The 15,310-nt window shown below is 33.5% G+C and overlaps 1 protein-coding gene across 1 annotated transcript in view; it reads right to left on the reverse strand.

Annotated features, from left to right (window-relative positions):
• Positions 1-11,019, reverse strand: part of LOC108574467 (trichohyalin-like) — an 80,045-nt gene extending 69,026 nt beyond the window's left edge. The window contains exon 1 of the mRNA XM_017937069.1: positions 10,736-11,019. The gene's annotated coding sequence lies outside the window, so the exon portion shown is untranslated. The remainder of the gene's footprint in view (positions 1-10,735) is intronic.
• Positions 11,020-15,310: the final 4,291 nt, after the last annotated feature.

The raw sequence follows: 15,310 nt of genomic DNA on the forward strand, positions 1-15,310 counted from the left end.
ATGAAATGTACTTCCTTTTAACTAATGATTAATTTATATCTATCGTTATCTTTCATGATTTGGTATTTTTATTGTATTAATATTTATCAAATATCACAAATTTTAATATTTTACTATTTTACATAACTTTACTTAATAGAATTCTTGTTTCAATTAATTCAACAAAATTTTCTTTTACTAAACTGATTAATACTGATTAATACTGATTAATACGGACAAGAACATAGTTCACGCGCTATGCTGTAATATTGTTATTTACTATTGCCTACTCCTTTGAAAGTCTACACGTTTCATACAAATTCTACGCCTACAAGGGCAGAGACGGTGACGTGACGAGCAAATTAGCGTACTCCTCACCCCAGAATAGTTTTGCCTGGTCCCCTAGCATACCACCCACCCTAGACTGCCCTTGTCCTTAGGGCGATGGTACAGCTCGCTTTGGCGAGAAGTTAGTCCCAAGGGCAAGTAGTGGTTTGAACTTGGGCTAATTGCGTCTGCACTACCCTGTGAATTTACGACACGTCAATCGCTATTGAGTGTTTAGAAACCAGGCACCGTCAAGCCATATGGGCTACAAAACCGCAGACTCTCTTCTCCACTTTCTGAAAGCCTCCACGTCTGGCCTTAAAGAGTATCGAATACGCTAAGAAAGAAAGGAACATCGAACAAGAGTCACTCAAATATAACATAAATACTTTTAGATATCCGTATCACAAATCCAAAATCTTAACATCTATCGATCGGCATAAATCGGTCAGAAAATGTGTTTATCGATCGTTCATTGTGCGTTTACGCATTTCGACCCCGTCATTCGCAGCGCATTAGCAGATACGTGTATATGTCCCAATCAAAAATTGATTCCTCACGCGTAGTATGTTATACACCGTGTATTACATTTCGGAAACATTTGAGAATAACGCGTGTGCATGTCTGTCCGCGCTCGCGCGTGTATAAATTGCGCAGCACGCGTGTGTCGTGTGTCAGCTATAACAGCGGGAGCGTATCACTCGGTAGGAATCGATATTACGTGGCAGAATTTATGGTCTCGCGCTAGCCGAATCATCGATTCGTGTAATGACCTCGTGTGCCACAACTTGCTCGGTGTACAAATGAGACGTCGCACGATACCGAACAGTCACGAATATCGGCCGGAAGACTGTAAGAAGAATCATGGCTGTTCTGTGGAACTCCATCGCGAAGATTGATAAGTGTTGTATGTTGAATGGAAACGTGTCCAGTCATTCAAGTGTGTAATGTTTACTTTCTTATTATTGGGGTAAATTAAGTATGTAACAGCAAATGTGGATTACCTGTCGAAGTGGAAGAATATTTTTTTTGGAAACACAATACTGGAGTAATTGAAAATTAGAATGATTTAGGTGAGTAAATAATACGTTATCTTCGGTAAGATAGTATACGACACGAGGCATTGATGTTTCTATTAGATCATCCTGAATTCCCCGGGTTTGAAGTTTTAAGCCATTTATTTTGAAGAAACATGACTGTACTGAAATTAAACATTTTTATTTAAAATAACTTTCGCAATGTTCGATACTCTTTTGCTAACGTATCACAAGAGCATTAATTCCGTTTACATTAAAATCTGAATCTCTCCGATTCGAACCTAGTTTACACCCGCGAAAATCATGCTCACAGTTTCATGATCTACTTCGGGATTGATTCACTATAGTTTCCGAAAACCGCGTGCCGCTATCAATGCAGAGTCATGCAGTAACGAATTGGAGGTCGTTCACCAAAAACTGAAGGTACAGCAACCGGCTCTGATGGACAGAAAAGATCCTATTCTATGCATGACAACGCTAGACCACACGTAGTAATCATAACTGTATAAAAATTGCATCAACTGGGTATTGAAGTATTCTAAATTCTTCTGATTTATCTCCAACCGATTTTCACTTTTTCCGCTCACGTGACAGTTTCCTTACGCAAAAACGATTTAGGAAACAGGAGGATGTTGAAAACACCTTTCAGCAGATTCTTTCTCCTAGAGATTTGGATTTTCATATACTTTTGTAATACGTTGGCAAAATTGTGTCGAACATTATGGAAATTATTTTAAATAAAATGGAGTTGTTTTTTTTATAAGTGTACGACTTAAAACCACGGGGACGTTCAGGATTAATATTTTATATTTAGAAATCTAGATCATTACAAAAATACTTCATTGTCCATTTAAACAACGTAGGAATAAATTTTTTTTTTAACTCTTACAAATCGTGGCATAGTCTAGCAAAGTCATTCTGATAAGTCATAATTTTGTATTTATGAATTGAAATATTTGTAACTTTGTTACATGTTTATCTTGTTAATTAATATTCGGTATTGTTATTAAAACCGGTGTTCCTCTTGACTCTATTTTTGAATTATGATTCAATATTGCAAATTAACCGGTTTGAAAGTTGAAAGTTCCTTGAGAAATCAAGTTAAACAGGTAAAGGTTAATAAATTCTGACCACTTTAGACGTGTCAGCGTTTATGACAGGCGTATACGTAAACAGGAAGTAAAACGATACCTAAAGATGAAACTAAGAAACAGAAATTCAGGTTTCCATAAAAAAAAGAAGATATCGTCACTTAGTTCAATGAAACACAGCTTGTATTTAAAGAAGTGCAGATTTAAGTTTAACCGATTAATAGATGACATTTAATTACGTTAAATAAAATAATCACATTTATTGATTCAAACACGATTCATTTATAAATTAAAAAGTACATAATTTGTAAAGAGGAAATGATAAACACATTTAGTCGAAGAAATCTATTGTGAAAATAATATATAGGAAAATGATTTATTTATTTTTTACCTTTTTATCTTTTTACAAAATTATTCATATTTAGTTTTTAAATATGTACCTACTGTTCTTCCAAAATATGATCTGTTGCATAATTCCACGCAGATGTACTAGTAGATATTATTTAACGAACGAACAACAATATAAATTACATATGCAATAAATTTTGCAAAAATTCATTCGGAAATTCGCCTTTTCCAATAACTCATGGTATCTACGACACCAGGTATACCTGCATGAACACTGGCCACCCAACTTATTGCACCTTTTTAGTTACATTAACTTTTAACAGCGCTGTATTTTTCGCTGTTAACTTTGCTCGGGAGAATTATGAAAAAAAAACTGCACACATCGCTTTTTCAGCGAGAATATTCTGAAATCGTTTTCATACGCGTATTTACAAAAACTTTTAACAACATTGCATTTAACATGACACAGCTTTTGCAACGAACAAATTTCCATGCAACTATATCCTTCGTTTTCCCTTTGCAAAAAAAATGTTCCGACGAAAATATTTTCCAAACATTTATTATTTCCGTTTCCACGAAGAGTGTATCTGTTAAAAAAATTGTGTTGAATTTATTTCACACGTCAGTTTTGTTTATGTTCCCAGTAGAATTTTTTTTTTTAAGAAATGTATTTAATATGTATTAGGAACATCATTGATAGTTATTCGAGTAATATAATATAATAAATTAGCAGGAACTAATGAATTTTAATATTCCGTACCAGTTTCACATAAAGGCTGATGATCGGTATATATCCAATATGTCTAATTGCATCACTGTATCGATAATACAAATTCCGATACGTTCCACGGCAATCTTAATGATCATTTATGAGGCGAATATTTGCAAGGAATTATAACGAGACCTGTTAGTTATTGGATGCACGTGAAAATTAGATGCCTGATCGATTCGCGTTCACCTAATTCGCATTCGTAATTCTGTTAAGCAAATAGAATGGAACTATATATTATCAGAAACCGTTGTCAAAAATTATTCCATCGGTTGTTGGTTGTAGTATTATTCATTTGTTTAGAATGTTTCAGAAATTAAAAATCATTAATATGGTGTACGATCACAAATTTTGTAATAAGAAATATTAATATTTGCTTACTCAAAGGTACGGAGATATTAATTTTTTAATATTTCGTTAGAAGAAATATAAATTATTATCAAGAACACGCAATAACTTATTGTACAACTGGAAAATCGCGAATAATCCAACCAGAATTTCTAAATGTTCCAAGAATAAGACTAAGGGTTGCGTTAATATAAATTCAAAGCATTCAATATTTTGAAAAATAAGAAGAATGTGTAAATCGTTTAACAAAAATTTTATAATCTCCTAAAATTTAAACTATCCGTTTAAATCACCAAAGAAACTTCTACCACTCTTGAGTAGCGAATTTTATAATTTTCTCCCTTTTTGGAAGATACTCTAACGTTGACAGTAACAAATGTAGTACTTAATAAATATTCATTTGCGTCTATATTGTATAACACTATCTCACAATTTCTAAGTCTTTCTCAAACAGAATGAGAATACAATAGATACAAGCTAACTGAGGCCTCAACAAGTTTCACCCTTACTATGGTCAAAAGTTTGGAACAACTTGCCAGTTTACACCCATATTGAATCTGCCACTAATTCTTTATAGATTTAAAATTGGTGTTATGGCAGCAATAGCAATCCATTTCCTTTCGATCGCTTTGCATGATAAAATATTCTTAAAGTTGTGAACATTTTCTGTCAATTTTTGTACAACTTCCAATGCATAGTGATTCCAAACTTTGATAGTGTACGTTTAAATATAAAAATTCTACCCCTTTTCCGAATTAGTTGTGTTCGTTCCTAATCAAACTGCACTCTGCCAAATCCTCGACCACCGGTTCCCCAAGTTTTCATTCATCAAATTTCACTAACCAAATTCGCCCTCAACAAACGAATCACGTCCATCATCAGTGGTCACAGTACAATCTTAGCCTCGCCATGTAACACGTTCCGTGCTGCGTGTATCATTGATGGCACAGTACGTGCCATGATATAACAAGGTCGTAAAATCGGTCAGGAGTTAAAGCAAACATGTTTCAGGTGTCGAGACCATCGAAGGACCTGAACGTTTGAAACCTGCTAGCTCTAGCTTTGCCTTCCGAGACACTTTTATAAAATATTAACCCTCCCACTGTGAATTAAAAAGTCGATGTTCAGCAATGAAATTGCATATTTTTTTGTGGTTGAAAACACTTCAAAGTACCATGATACTAGTTTGATGATATGTACATTGATTAATATGTACTCCTTGTGTGGTATATTTTAGATCAAGGAATACATAAGCAAAAGGGGTAATAGCTATTCAGACACAGGAAAAAACTCCAAATGTTCTAAATAGTAATTAACATTTGCAGACTTTCCACTTGCAAATGATCGTCATTCATAAGTCGTCGTTCTTTTATTATACAAAATCCCAAAGTGAAGTGCAGTGTACTGCCCTAAGTGCGGCAACATAAATCAGTACTCCAATTCCATGGTTTGACACAGTAGCCCATACTTTATACGATACTTTTCACAAATGGAACTTCGATTAAACGGAAGAGAATATTCTTGGCCTCAATTCTCACACAAAATACGCGCAAAGTAGGATCACAGTGTCAACAATAATTCAACTCTATCGATATTATTTTCTCAGACTCTTTATCTTTGTTTCTACGTTTTGGTCAAACCTGTCGGCATGGAACATGTTACAATGTATATTGTACTTACATCGTAACGGTACTCACAATTCGATAGCTCGATAAAAAGCGCTAAATCCCGCACACGTGACGTAGGCTCGTCCGTGGTCTCGTTAGTCGACGACGACTTTCGTTAATCACGATAAACGACCGATTGCATGTGCCATATCCCGTGGCCAATAATCACGTTCCCTTGGCTAGCAGAGAAGGTGCACGCCGGTCCGGTGGAACGTCAGAATTCACTCTCGTTACCGAACTTTGTATCGTTCCCAACGGCACTGAACACAATATCGCGTAAGCCGTAAGATAACCCTGGTGTTTTAGCGGCAATCCAATTTGCCACGATCGATGCAACGGCAGCCAAGTTCGTGCCGTGCTTTCTCCGCTCGTAACCCTGTCCTGCACGTTGCAAATCTTTTGGGAACGAACAGACGTTGCTGGACTTGTGGCTACCGTTCGTTACGGACACGTTCCTCGTGCTCCTCTGGACGTGTACCGTTTCGTTTCGAACACTCCGCGCCGGGAGACTCTGTTGCATTCAGTGTGTACTTCGTGAGGGATTTCATTTTCACCGGACGTTACTTAAATTTTTATTCTTCACAATTGAACGGGGAAGGAGCGGAAAGTTTCAATGGGTTCGGGAGATAAATGCGGCACGTGCGGTATGAGTGAAGTTTAGTTTGAGGTGATGGTTTGTTGGAAAGAAGTTGGTGGTCTTCAGAAAACGGGTGTGAAAATGATGTACGTTTCGTGTATTAGATTGGTGCATGTGAAACGTTGTTTTTTTTTTTAAAGGAAACTTTAGATACGTGGTGTTTCTTCGAAAAAAAAATGTATTTAACCCTCATCCGTCCCTCGTGTCAATTTGACACATTTTTCCGGTAAAGAAGTGTTTCTCTTCAATACTTTCTATACTTCTTAACCCTTATCCGTCCCTCGTGACAATTTGACACACTTTTCGGGTGAAAGTGTATTATTCGGCTATTTGTAGAAAACATTTTTCGTTTATTTTCTATATATAATAAAAGAATTTACAAAATTAATTACTTATCTTTTCATTTAATTGATTTTTTACCATTGTGTTAAATTAACACCGAGGGACCTATTAAGATGCGAAACTGAGGGACGGATGAGGGTTAATCGAAGTAATTTCTATACAAATTTATAAAAATCATTATTTCTTGAATGAAAAATTTCTTCGAAAGCTGCCTTCACAGTGTCTTCATTTCGGAATAATTTTATTTGTGAAAAAATTGTTCAGGTGTTTGAAGAAATGAATAGTGAATAGGGGAGGAGTGCCATAATTTCTTACTCTTTATCGAGGATTGTGTTTCCTCATTTCCAATGAAAAGTCACTAATCTTGAGTTTCACACATCAACGTTGAAGTGTCCTAACATTTCTACAACCTTCTTCAAATGCTAAATTTATCCGATCGATCAAAATTTAATACACATATGATATTAACCTCCAATTTCAGCTGTTGAAAAAACGAGATTTCATTTGCACCAAGCTACCAGATAAAATGGTACCAATAAATAGAACGTCTTTCATTTTGAAATTTCTCACTTCTCGTAATATCTTTTATCCGTTATAACAGTGTTGTAAATAAAGTTGGTGAAATTGTGGGTGATGGTGATAGAATCATAAACATTCAAACAATTCTTCGACAACTACACTTTTTATTAAAATAATAGAAAATTTGAAATACTTATAAAATTGGACACTGCGAAATAACCTCGGCTATAGTTTGCAATGAGAAGAAGAGTTTTTGCGTGCAAGTTAGGTATTTACTCTTTTTATAGGAAAATTAGTGGAGTAATAGTAATAAGAACGAATCAAGTATCGTGAAGCACATTTTTTATGTTAAACTCATTCGAGTAATGTGAAGTAAAATTAACCCACCAGCTGCAGGCGACGCAGAAATCGCGTTCTATTTCTCTATTAATAGGTTTTATTACTTATGGTTTTAGTATTTGAATATAGGAAGACGTTATTTCACCAACTACGCTTTCGCGAAATATTGCTTCTAAAAAATGCGTTTTTTTTTTTTTTTGTAGTGTATTAAAAGTCACCTTGCGATAAACCTGTAGAAGATACAAATTTGGCCCGCGAATTTTTACGGAGATATATGAAAATCAACGAATTATAAAAATAAACACTAAATAATATTAATCAGCAACTGAACAAAGTTTCCACGTAAACTTAACGTATCTTGGAAGATATTACGCTTCCACGGTCCTAAAATGACGATAAACCTAATTGCTGGGAGTGCAATGTCGATTAACGTCAGGTTGTATCAATCAGCCGTATCCGATGAAATCCTTGCTCACTTGTGGAGCTTTCGTTCGTTGTAATTTCGAAGCTTTCAACGTGATCCAAAAAACCTCGTTTTGCGGTGAAATACTGTTCGTTGGAAAAACGTAGCACGCCTAGGATTCTACGTGTCTTCAGAGAACTGGCAAGTGGCAAACATTACGTTCTCTCCGCTGAAGCAGGAGATTTTTTCAATTTACGAAACAGAAGCGAAATGAACCGAGGATTTAGAGATCGGATTAAAGTGATGGAATGTTCTTAATGAAAGTTGTGATCTGAAGACATTTTTCTACTATCTTTTTACATTGATAATAAATACTTTTGTGCATTAAATGACATGTGAATGATATTGAAAGTTAGATGTCGGATACTGATAAGATTGCACGTATTAGTTTTCTTTTAAATGAACTGGTAAAATGTGGACTTGGATAAAAAACAGATTTTAATTCTATATAATACTTAAGAGAGTTAAATTGCTAACTACTATTTAATAAATTTTTAACGGAGAAATATTTACCAATATTGCTAATGCAATTATTTCGCAGTAGTAAATCAAGACTTAGGTGAAATCAGTGAGATAATTGAATATGAAATATTAAAGATTAAATATGAATTTTTATTCCAATTATATCAAATGAACGATCCTGAAAAATTCTCATTAACTAAGTAGGTGCTAGTACACGTAATGTGTAGCTAAAAGATTAATATATAACAATAAAAACAAAAATACTATTGATTTATTATCTCTACTGTAAGTTTTTACATAAATATATTTAGAAAAATAGCTTATACAGAATATTATGTACTTATCCTTTGATCTGTTTTAATAAAATTACGTAATGGTATCAGAATTAACATAATTTAAACTTCTATATAATATTTCAATTTAATTATCGTAACAATGTATCTCTTTCGAATTTTCTATGTAAATACATACAAAGTTAATTATTTTTCTTTATAAAACGACCTAGAATTTTATTCAAATAAAAGATTTCCTCTGGATATTATACAACTGATGAAGTGAAACATTTAAAAGGCAAATAATCCACGAAATTTTTAAAATTTATATAATGAAACGCACGTTTAATTTTATGCCATCAATCGTGCATGAAACATTTCAGAAACAGATTTTTCACGTACCTCACTAATTACTTTTTACGTTAACTGATATTTGCAAGTACATATCACTGCATTAATTTTTCTTCAAGATATCCTCGTTAAACACAGTTAACCATTAATTCACGATAGTACTTGTTATGCACTAAGAATACTCAAGACGTTGAATGTATTAAAATAAAAAAAAAATATGCAGTGTCATCGAAGAAGCAGTAGAGTTACACATAATCTAACATTTATGAAACAGATGGCTAAATGAATAGGAAAAGTAGTTCTTATTATACCATTCAGTATTTTTTTAGTCGATAGAAAATGTGACACGTTCCACTTAGGCGATTTGTTTTGCACAGTAAGAAATTATCCGCAGCACTTGTGACGTAAAAGAAAGAAAAAAAAAGGATAACCATTAACGTATAAAACCGTTCTACTGGAATGCTAGCAAGTTATTTCACTCCGATACGGTAATTTTCTTACATATATACGAACAAACACTCAACGCTAATTGCACTTTTCTTCTCAAATCTATTCAACATCTTCTAACGAACCTTACTTGGTTCAATGTATGCTTTTTAATAGTTTATTTGCATATAGAAATATGATAAAAATGAAGTGAAAAAAAAAGTCTTTTTTTAGTGATAATGAATCACGAAGATAATTATGAAAAGAATTGTAAAAAAGCATGTAGGAATAATTAAAACGAAACTGCAGCTCTCGTGATTTTACGGTGCTTAATACAAATAAACACCGTTTGTTTTGTTCCTACTTTTTTATACTGCTTCGCTTATGTCACGCTGAAATGTTATCTTAAATGTCATGTTCCTCGTAGTGCTTACGCAACACGAAAATCTAAGGAAGGCGAACAGCTCAAATGCGATTCTTTCTGGAGATTTATCGTTAGATCTGTAATCGAGGATTCGGTAATAAAAGATATCTCGTTGTAAATGGATTTTTGAATTTCGTTGAGAAAGGTTTCCATTTTGGTACCGAAACTGGAAAGTAGACGACTGGTACTGGCATTAATCGATATTTCATTCTGAATGACTAATTTTCTAATTCTCTGATGGAATAGTAACAACAATAAAAGCAAAATATTGTACTATTAAGAAATTTCTGTCGAATAACAGAGAAACACATGGCTTGAGTGATGTATTTGTAATGAAATTCAACAATTAATTCTTGAATTACTTTTTACCATTTCCATGATCTAATTTCTTAATAAAATACGATTGTATATTCAGAAAATAAAACATCGGTTATTCACGTGTAAGTATAAAAGCTCACGTGGACGAATAAACAATATGGAGTGTAACTTTTTAACAGGGGTTCATCGACATAAAAAGAAGGAAGTACCTACTCACATTTCAAGAATAAATATAAATTATAGTATAAATGAAAAAATATAAATCCTCGAAAACAAGGAATTTATCTGCTTATCATCAGACTATAATCTAGCAAAACATCTCTAATCCATTAACAATTTGTTTTGTCAACTTATCGATAAACACTACGCGCTATACTTCCGCTTTAACTAAAACAGAGCGTAATAAAATTGCAAATAAACTTTTAAGTATTTCATAGTCTTTCAGCAGATTAATTTCCGTTATATCTGGACGGAAATAAAATACGTAGTATCTCGTTAAACGCGATTCATTCTATAGAATTCCCTTATCATCTTTCGTTCCAAAGATTCTAAAGATTCTCAGTAGAAGAAGAAGAAGAAGAAGAAGAAAAGAAGTATAGTACAATTAATCACTTACGCTTCAAACGAAGCAACTCAGCTGGATAGATCGATCGTCGTCCGTGTGTCCTACTAGAGACACAGTTGCAACCACGAGATTTCCACTCTTGCACACCCTTCTTTCACTCTGTTTCAATCACTCTGCGAAAGCTTCCCGGATGATCCTGTCCTTCGAAGGCTGACAGAAACTGAACACTCGCGGATCGTTTCGCGCCGAGCACGTGGATGTCGTGCGGATTTAATGGAATCGGCTGCCGCCTCCAGCAGTACGATCGATCGCGGTCGAGGTGTCACTGGTTCGGCACTGGCGAACATCCTCGCGATTTATAAAGCCTCGTCCGCTCTCTGACTTCGCTCCGTGTCGTCCGGCTCGTTATTATTCCCCTGCCAGCTAGCCGATTCCCCCGCCAGGCCTGTATTCGAGTAACATTCCACCCACCGTGTTACACGCTCGCTCGAAAGCGCGAAAGGTCTTCGCATTAGAGTTGCCACCATCTCTCCTTGGATCCTTGAAGATCCTGTAGGAATGGCCTTCCCAGCTGATGATTTAGGATGGCATTGCTTGCACGAGGTAGACAGGCCGAAGCGAGGGTCAAACAATCGAAATCTGGTGTTTCGGTTAAGCTACGTCCACACTGTAGCAACAAAACGGTGTTATAAGAAAAACATTGTGGTGCAATGTGTTTTTACAACTCGTTAGAAAATTTGGTATTGTATTAGGTCGTCCTGCAAGTTTGCGTGGAATTTTATAAATTAGATCTACATTTCTGACAAACCTTTAAATTTGATAAAAAGAAATATAACTAAAATACATAATTTTTTCTATTTTAGGAGAAAGACCATTATGTCATCGCTGCAGAATTTCCTTGGATTTTCATTAATATATTTTTCGCTTTCAGAACGAAGTTATAGGATCACCTAATACATATGTATTAGGTTGTTGCAGATGAAATGATCGAGGTGTTGATAAAACTTCCAACGTGTGTAGTTGTAATGAAAATGTAATATCTATTAATGGAAGTATGATCTACTTATGCCGTACGAGGTTATTTATGGCTTTCCCTTAAGAAAATTTATTTTGTCCAACTAACGAGTAATCAGTGGAATTTGATCTTGATCTATGGTTAACTTTCGTACACAGTCTGATATTATGCAATAAAATAATTAACGAATTTGGGCTAGCTTCGAGTTTTAAATTGATGTACAATAGGACACCCTATAACGCGAGAAATATGATACAAATTAAGTTCCACGGACGTCGCTTTTTGGGTCAAATTTAATTAACCCAAAATTACAAAATTACAAATTCTGAATTTGTATGCTGTTTTGTCTTTTTTGTCCGCGTTATACGTGGGCAGTAGCAATTTTTTGATCCTCTTATACGGAGTCCTGCTGTACTTACAATACACCTATGTTAATTAATCCTATCTAGTGGAGTACATTTGAGAACGAAATTCTAAAATCGATCATTTCATATGCAACAACCTAACAGTAACACGTCTGTGACAAGTTTGTGTTTCTTCCTTTTTTCAACTCTCATTGAAACTGTCCAATCAATATTCGAATTTTTTCTTCTCTTTCGGTTGAATTCATCTCCATATCAACGCCTAATTTGGCCCACGCATCGCGCTTCTTATTACTGTTTTTTAAGTTCCTAGACCTGGTCTCCCACCAGACACGTTTCTCCGGGAATAGTTCAGTTAAACAAGCGGTTCTTTCTTTCGTCCGTTCCATTTTATAATTGTGAAAAACGATATCAAACAAATTAATGTTTTCCGGTTAAAGGTAAGTAACAGCTAGACTGAGACAACGAACTGTTTGCATACGCTAGATGGCAAATGTTTTATAAGTAGACTGCGGATTTTCATGCATTTCTAGGAAATATAAAGGTACAAAATTGCACAGAATGCACGTAATATGAAAAAATATAAAGAATATCCAAAATTATAGTGCCTCTTGTAATACCTGGTAGGTGAAATAATTTTCTACCGAAATTCTACTCTTTTTACTATATTCTCAAAAATATAAATTTGCATAAAAATCCGCAGTCTATTTATAAGCGTATCACATTAGTTTGGACCGATTGGCAATATGTCATGTAACAGTGTTTCATAACTTTGATCTTTACCGATACTTGATGGATAACACATAACTCGCTGTATGACACAAGAAACATTATTTGGCATAATGGTATGGAACATTTTTCTTTCTCTTTTTTCTAACAAATTTTACAGCAAATGTTATATAGTGTAGATGCAGCTTTATTCTTTCATTGCTTTGTTTCCTTGAAATGACATGGTTGATTGGAATAGGGAAACTAATGGATGATTTCATTGTTTGATTTCATTGAAATAGAAAAATTTTTTTTTGTTCATGGAAGTGACGAAGGTTAGGAATTTCTTGGATAGATATGAAAAGATTGTAAGTTATTGGAACAAACATGTTGGGATTATGAGGATTTTTAGTTGAGCTTACACTAGGTTGTCATTTTGAAGTTAGATATTCAGATTTAAATCTTTCTCGTTTTGCTTAATTGTAATTCTTTGAAAACGATAAAACTGTTCTCATGAAAAATAATCTGATATAATTGCCCCTATAATTGCAATTTTTCGATAAACTGTTATTATTAGACTGCGGATTTTTATGCATTTATAGAAAATTTGAAGATACAAAAATACACAGAACGCACATAATAAGCAAAAATATATAAATAATCCTAAAATATAATACTCGTTGTGATATTTACTGAATAAAACAGTTGCTTATCTAACTTCTATTTTTTTCATTATATTCGTGAAAATTTGAATTTGCATAAAAATCCGCAGTCTAGTTATTATTTTCAAAACTTTTCATTTCTTTTCTTTACGATCAACATCAAAGGATGTGTTAAACTTGTACCTTATAAGAAAATTAATTTTCATTTCAAATGCTTCTGCATTCCTTATATTCCTACCCTTTAGAATTGAAAAATAGTTTCTCCTTCTCGATATCGAAGTGATTAGCACGTCCTTGCAATAGCTTTAATCGCAAAATATCTAACAACAAAATTCGACTTTTTTATTAACGCTTAAACAAAATAACACTATTAAAATCATCAGGAAAGTATATTGAACTGATAACGCTTTTATCTTCACATTGCGATGACACATTCGATATTGATCTGGCACATTAAAAAATTATAAATACCAAGTGAAAATTGTACAGCAAATAATGAATCTTATTGGGAACAGAATTATCAACATTTTCTTATCGAAAGTAATAAAAGTTCGTCGAAAAGTAGCAATACGTTTAAGGGATGTCTGGTTAGTTTTCGTTGGATCATTTTTATTCCTCTCAAATACCGTGTTTGTAAAGATTGGTAAGTTGAATAACGTGCATAACATTTTACACTCGGTTCTCAGTGTGAAGTGCGCAATCTTGTTGTTAGAAATGAAACTGAAAACAAACGATACTGTAATGTTTTCTATACGTGCGTAATTATCAGAGTTTCGAGTCAAACTAAACTGGATACATACGTATTCGCGTTGCAGCATAGGTATATCAAGTATACGACAACTATGACATAGCTGCGAGATAACTCATAACAGGTTAATAAGCATCATCATGGAAATTGAAACAATGGTCACTTGTTAAAATTGCTGCGACGTTGAAACCTTTACTAGCTTGATTCATAAATAGTCATGAACGGTAAATATTGATTCAATCAAATATTCTATTTCTTGCGTTGTATTATTTTCTTTTATGATTGCTTGAAATTTTCTACGTAAAATTGACATTTTTAAAGTTATAATTAAGATTATACTGTAATTATTGAATACTAGAGGAAAAATGATCATAAGTAATAAGAATTTTTTAATTTTCTGTGTGAATATTTAAATTCTTAATTTTTAAATTTTCTATGTGAATATCTAAATTTTTAATTTTCTATGTGAATATTTAAATTCTAATTTTTAAATTTTCTATGTGAATATTTAAATTCTAATTTTTAAATTTTCTATGTGAATATTTAAATTCTTAATTTTTTAATTTCGTACTTAAATCCTGCAATTTTTAAGTGCTCCTTAAAAATTCAGAAATTTGGCAAAAATATTTTAAAGACGATTTAATCAGAAGACCTGAAATAACACTTTTCAGAATAATTCCTGAAAATTTTAACTTTCGTGGTAATCAAAAACTTGTTACAGCTGTGATATTTGTTAACTAGGAAGATTTGTGTTACGAAAGGAATTATAAGGCCAATTAAAGAAAGTACGAAACAAAGTTGGACAACTTTGGACTTAAGTAGAACGTATATACGTTTAATTATGCCAGCTCTATGTACTGCTAAATTTTCTGCTCCTTTGAAAATACATGTACCATGAGGAACTTTAATACTTTTAAGCAGAGATAAACGATTTTATTAAAAAGTAATACGTAAATATTGTATATCAATGTGTACATTTGATTTCATGTTTCACGATACTGGTCGTGAATGATATCTGAATATGCGTGAAAAGTAAACTTGTGTTCAGTGACTTACATAAACTATATTTACCAAGAAACCGAAGTTTGTTTGTAACCCAATTTTGTACGTAACACGAAGAAACAGAGGAAT

The sequence above is a fragment of the Habropoda laboriosa genome, unplaced genomic scaffold, assembly GCF_001263275.1.
Source record: "Habropoda laboriosa isolate 0110345459 unplaced genomic scaffold, ASM126327v1 scaffold172, whole genome shotgun sequence".
Classification (NCBI taxonomy): domain Eukaryota; kingdom Metazoa; phylum Arthropoda; class Insecta; order Hymenoptera; family Apidae; genus Habropoda; species Habropoda laboriosa.